At 49.0% G+C, this 6,000-nt stretch overlaps 1 non-coding gene across 1 annotated transcript; it reads right to left on the bottom strand.

The window, feature by feature from the left end:
* Positions 1–346: 346 nt before the first annotated feature.
* On the bottom strand, positions 347–509 carry LOC125099339 (U1 spliceosomal RNA). Its single transcript, XR_007127116.1, has one exon. It is a non-coding gene; the product is annotated as a U1 spliceosomal RNA (small nuclear RNA).
* Between the last annotated feature and the right edge of the window lie 5,491 nt (positions 510–6,000).

Here is a 6,000-nt window from a genome sequence, read left to right as displayed (position 1 = left end):
AAGTGCAAGGGAACATCACCTGAAAGTGAGGAACACATTTTTACTGTGGTTCTTGATTTCTTTGTTTTGCTTTTTTTTTTAATCAACATGACCAAATTTTATTTGGAAGAGAATTAAAAAGACATTTGACAGTTGAGAAATGTATGTTTATTCTGATCCAGTTGTATAACTAATCTAGGTCAAATTACCAAGGAAATTTTACATTATTTCATCAAGCCAGCAATATAATTAAAAGGCTAAAAACCATGCATTCATTAAGTAACTGGGAGGACCAAAATGCATCTTAACAGAGAAAACATGTGAGAATACAAAGAAAAGAGCATTCTGTCATTTAATAATGGCTACCAGGGAAGGAGCATGAAGGCAGTCCTCCCCATGACAAGTCAGGCAGTTGAGTGTTCCACATTTGGGGAAATCACAAGAGTCAGCAGGACCGCAGTGCAATGGTCAAGCCTCATCCTGGGAAAACCACCTACTTGATAGTGGCATTTTCCCTGCTAAGTAAATATGACTCCCTCCTCCTCCACTCAAGACCAGCCTCACCGGGTATCCACCGCACACACACGCTCACTGGCCAACCCAACCCCCAAAACCCTTGGCACCCACTCTTGTCCCAAGCATCATCAACTTCCACAGGAGTCTTGATAATACAATGGAAGCAAGAGCACTGCTATATCTTCTGTCCCAGGAATTCTCTGGCCCAGAACCGCCCCTTAAGAGCGCCTGTTTGACATCAGACACACCCCGCCTATGACATCACGGGCAAACACACTCAAGCACACATGTACACACACATGCATGCACGCAGAGCACTCAGCACAGGGAAGGCTGTCCCAGACTGAGAGGAACATGAGAGAGGACTTTCCAGAAGACAGAAGCACAGATCCATCTCTCTCTCTCTCTCTCTCTCCCTCCCTCTCCTTAGAACCTGCTTTGAGGACACAAAGTGCATTGGCTGCACTTGTGGAGCTTAGCCTCCTAGCCAGTCCCCCACGCACCCCCCGGCACTGGACACTCCGGGGTGGGGGCGGGGAAGCCAAAGTCATCAACTTCTGGGCCAGCTCTTGGGCTGACACCTGCCAGCAACATCCCAGGCCCTGAAAACACCACCAGGACCAGCTTCTTCACCAGGTGGCTCCTAGGGTAGAGCCTGGGTGCCCCCTCGTGGCCGCAAGGAAGAGAGTGCCCAAGGATCCTGCTGCTGAGGGCAGGGCCAAAGGAACCATCCCCTCTGCTCCCATAGATTCTGCTCTGAGTTCAAGGCAGGGTTCCAGGTGCCCTGCTCTGCCACCGCCTTTCCTCAGTCCAGTGCGGGGCATTTTCCCCTAGAATGAGATTTCTGCATGAAAGTCGGCCTGTGGACCAAAAAAAGCCAGGTCTGGGAAACAAAGCAAAACAAATACTCCCAAGAGACAAGTGCTTGCAGAATTCTATAATCATGGAAGGGACCCCAAGGATCTTGATATGCCATCGTCTTGATTGCGCCTTGAGGGAGTGGTTTTCTTTTATGGAATTGTTGAAATTCAGAAAGACTGGGGGGCAGAGGGGCGTCCAAGTTTAGTTGTCACTTGAGTTCATAGTGTGGTGGGGGCTGTAGGGACCCAAGCTAATTCCAGGAACCTGTACACGTGTTCCATCGCACAATAAGAGGGACCTGTAGAGGTGTTTATGTTAAGAACCTTGAGATGGTGAGATGATCCGGGATTCTCCAGGCAACCTCTGGAATGACAAGAGGGTCTTAAAACTGGAAGAGGCAGAGAAGGAGGTCAGAAGGATGCTATGTGAGGAGGACTCTGCCTGCTGGGCCTGGGGCTGAGCATAGAGGAGGCGCCTCTAAAAGCTGGAACAGGCAGAGACACACTGTCTGCTTCACTTAAAAAAACAGAAACTGCCAGATATTTTACCAGCAAAAATGGGATTTGTCAGAATAAAAGGGAAAGGTGATCTGGGAAAAATCAGCATTGGCAAATCCATAGGCGAGACCAGAGAACAAATGGGAGGAACAGTTTTGAAAGAGGTCAGTTGGGAAGATTGTTCTAAAAGTCCATTATGGTGAACTGTGAGTTGGAAGAGCACTGGTGTCTCCCTGAGGGAACAAAGCTGGCATTCTTGACTCTGGCCTGGTTAGCAGAGGCCTATGCCTATGCAATGTCAAGTCCCTGTAAGGTCAGAACAGTCCCTCCTCTGGGGCTGCAGTGACCTAGGAGGTAAGGAGGGCAGAGGAGCTCCCTTGCTAAAACCTCCAGACTGCATTTTAGTGTGGTTTCCCTTGACAAATTTCCACCTTCTCCTAGAGCCTTCAGAAGAGAAGGTGCCCTGTGGACATCTGGATTTTAGTCCACTGAGATCCTTGTTGGGACCTTGCACCCTCAGAGCTGTGAGGTAAAAGATGTGTGTGAGTGGAGCCCTTTCTGGGGTCTCTTGGGACCAGCAGGGGAGTGCCTGGATGGGAGCAAGGAATCCCTGCCCATCCTTTAGCACCAGCTTTGCAGTCCAGGGCTTTGACACAACTCGTGGCTCTGCCTCTTTCCCTAGGGATCAGAAGTCAGCCCTGGGCTCAGTGTTACCCATGAGACACCCTAGAAAGGCTGTGAGAGAGCCCGCACTTCTCATGAGGCCACGTTGTGGTCATGCTCATCCTTCCCGGGGAGGACACTGGAGAGAAGAGAAATGAGCGGGCAGGCTCAGGGGCTTTCAAGAGCCATGCCCACTGACACAGGAGGGCTCTTACCACAGACCTCAGGGCAGCATCTTCTCAGACCCCATGCAAGGGGTGGGGGTCTCCTGCACTCTCCCCCAGTGTTGAGGAAAAACTGTCTCAGAAAAGCTGATGAGATGGCAGCAGTGGAGCAGCAGAAGAAGCTCACCTTCCCCAGATTCTGCCTCAGCCCTCAGGTGCACCTCCACGGGTTCTGGGACTGGGCCTCGGAGCAGGGACTGCCACCGCACAGTGCCCCCAAACGGCGGAGACTGACCCAGCTTGATGGAGGAGGAGGCACTCAGTGCTGAAGCCCCTGGGCAAGGCCAGGAAGGAGACTCCCCGATGGACAAGCCCCAGGCGGTTAAGGCACCCCTGCCGGACCCCATCCTCCTGCCAGAGATGGTGGGTAGCAGGGAGATTGCCCAAAATGGCTAGACATTCAACCAGGTGGAAATCAAGCTACTACCCTGACGAGGTCTCCATCACCTCCAACCTGGAAAACAGGGCAGCCCTGCATGGGCATCCTAGGGCCACTCAGTCCTCCGGCTTCATCCTTCTCAAGCAGTCTGTTGGGCCATAAGGGCACAGGCTTCTCTTAAAAAGAAAAAAAAAATACATAACAAAAGCTGCCTTTTGGTCTGGCTCAGTGCTTTGTAAATACAAACTTGTAAGGGTTTTCTTACTGCAAGGTTGCTCCCTGGCTCTGCCTCTGCATTCTGTACATGTCTGTATTCAGAACCTAGATGACCTTTCCCAGCTTGATTTAAAATACAGGAGGCACCCCAATAGGGCCCCCAGGCAACTGGATTTACTTTCCTGCCTGAAACAACAAAGCAACTGCAAAGACACACAAGATGCAAAAAATGCAGATTTCCAAGTTTCTGGGCATCAGAGGAAGAAGAGAACCTTCCTAGACAGGGAAGCACACAGGTGAGTGGAGCCCTACAGCTGCTCTAAGGAACTGACTCAAGAGAGTTTCCAAGTGAGGCCACAGGGCAGGGGAACCTGAGGAGGAGCCCAGTGAACCTCCTGCAGATAAGGACACAGAGCTGTGAGACCCCAGGATGCTGACCCCAGGAGGAGAGTGTTGCAGAAAGTCACCTAGCCAGAGCTGTGCAGGGGCCCTTGGGTGACATGCAGTGCAGTTCTGTTCAGGGTCTCCATGGACAGCAAGGTCTGAAACTCGGGGGCAATCATTTGAAAGCAGTAGAGGGAACAAGGCCTGGAGCTCTCGCAGGAGAAATGACCCCTAACTGGGAGACAGATCAGTCATCTGAACTGAACCCACAGCTGATGCAGATGGGACAACCACCAGAAAAGGACATGAGAACATTTGGTGTAAGTGTTTACCATCCCTTGAAAATGTGAAATAGATAAATGAAAAATGTAAACCAGACCCCATCTAAGATATGAAAGTGATGATGTCTGAAAGGAATGTACAGCAAGAGATTGACAGCAACGAGAAAATGTAGAATAGAAATTCTGATAGAATTGTGTTGACTCTGTAGACCCTGTGAGTAGTATCGCCATAGGAACTACAGTAAATGGACCATACATGTGCACAGTTGTCTTTCTCATTAGGTCTGTAATCTCCTATAGCTATGTTTTCTATTATTCAGTGAGCAGGTCTTCTCCCTGAATGAACTGATGCCTACATATTCTACTGTTTTGGGTGCCACTGTCAATGGAATTGCTTTTCTTGATCTCTTTCTCTGATCGATCATTGCTAGTGCATGGAAGCACACCTGATGTGTGTATACATGGTCCCCGCAACCTTACAGAATGAGTTTATGGACGCTAATATTTTTGTGTGTGGATGACGTGAGACTTTCCTATGTTTAGGAGCATGTCCTCTGTAAATAGAGATGCGGGTTGACCCTTGAAGAATGCAAGGTTAAGGGTGCTGACTCTCAAAGTAAAAAAAATCTGTGTATAATGGTTGACTGCCCAAGACTGAACTACTAATAGTAGCTGTGGACTGGAAGCCTTAGTGAAAACATAGTCGACTGGTGCCTCTTTTGCAAGTTATTTGTATTCTACACTGTATACATATAATAAAGTAAGCTAGAGAAACAAATGGTATTAGGATAATCATAAGGAAGAGAGCATATAGATAGAGTAGTATACTTTGTTTATAACAAGGGCACCAGGAAGTGTACACGTGCTGTTCTAACCTGTGTTATACAAGGTCAACTATAGTTTTATTTCTTCCTTCCTACACGCTATTTACACGCTTGAGATTTGAAAGATATTCTAGCCAAGGATAGAATTCTATCCTTCTGCATGCGGCCACCCCTGGGTTTTGCCCTCAGTGAGGAGAAGTGACAGATGGGAGGTCACCTCACCCTGGAGCCTTGGATCAGCACACACAGGGATAGAAGAGTAGAGGGAGCCCTTGCTCTTTGCACACCCACTCCAACTGGAAGGACCATGGTGTCCCTGGAAGCCATTGCAAGGAGGGCTCAGGTCTCTGGAGCTGCCCCCAGCAGGATGCCAGAGCAATCTCACCCTCTCACCTTCCCAACTTCCCTCTCTCTTTCCCCCTGCACTCCTTCTTGGCGACATCCTCCCCCCCCACCATCCTCTTGCTCCTTTACAGCATTCCATAGGCACGCCTCTCCCTGCCACCAGCATCCCAGGCTGAGGCCTCAGAGCTCTTCTGGGTGGGGAGCTCATTGTTGTTCCAACTGTTGCCCTCTAGATATTTCTCCCACGCTTGCTTAAATCTAAGTCAGCTGCATGTAACTTGTAAACATTTTTGCCAACAAGAAAATAGTGGAGGGTGTGTGTGCATCTGTGTGTGTGTGTTGCCTTGGAAAGTGTAAGGTGCTGCATCAGGAATCTGGAGTGCCTCCCCTCAGGAAAGGATAGGGGAATTATCTTGGTCCTTGCAGGTCAAGAGCCATTCTGAGCCCTGAGAGAATTCTAAATGTTGGCTGACACTTCCCAAGATCAACCCAGAGACCCTATACTTTTAGTACTTGTTGGGTTTCCCATGTGTGCTCAGAAGTCCACTGGTTGACAAAAGTTGGCACACTAAGAAGAGAAGTAGACCAAGATACAGAATATTCCCTGGATGACCACGTTACTCTCTGCCCTCACTGCAGTCTCTCTGAAAATAGGAATGGACAGTTGAAATACCTGGCATTCAGTAGAGGATGGGGAAAAAAGTGGAACAGTGGGGTAACAGTTCAAATTATTATATCCTTAGACTCTATTTGAGGGCATGTGGAAACTCTACCGAAAAGTTTTGTGGGCTATGCGGGTGGGTAGGAGGGTTTAATGGAGCCTGCAATTAC

Source organism: Lutra lutra, chromosome 4, assembly GCF_902655055.1.
Source record: "Lutra lutra chromosome 4, mLutLut1.2, whole genome shotgun sequence".
Lineage (NCBI taxonomy): Eukaryota > Metazoa > Chordata > Mammalia > Carnivora > Mustelidae > Lutra > Lutra lutra.
Note: the sequence above shows the minus strand (reverse complement) of the source record. Positions and strands in the feature narration are given on the sequence as shown.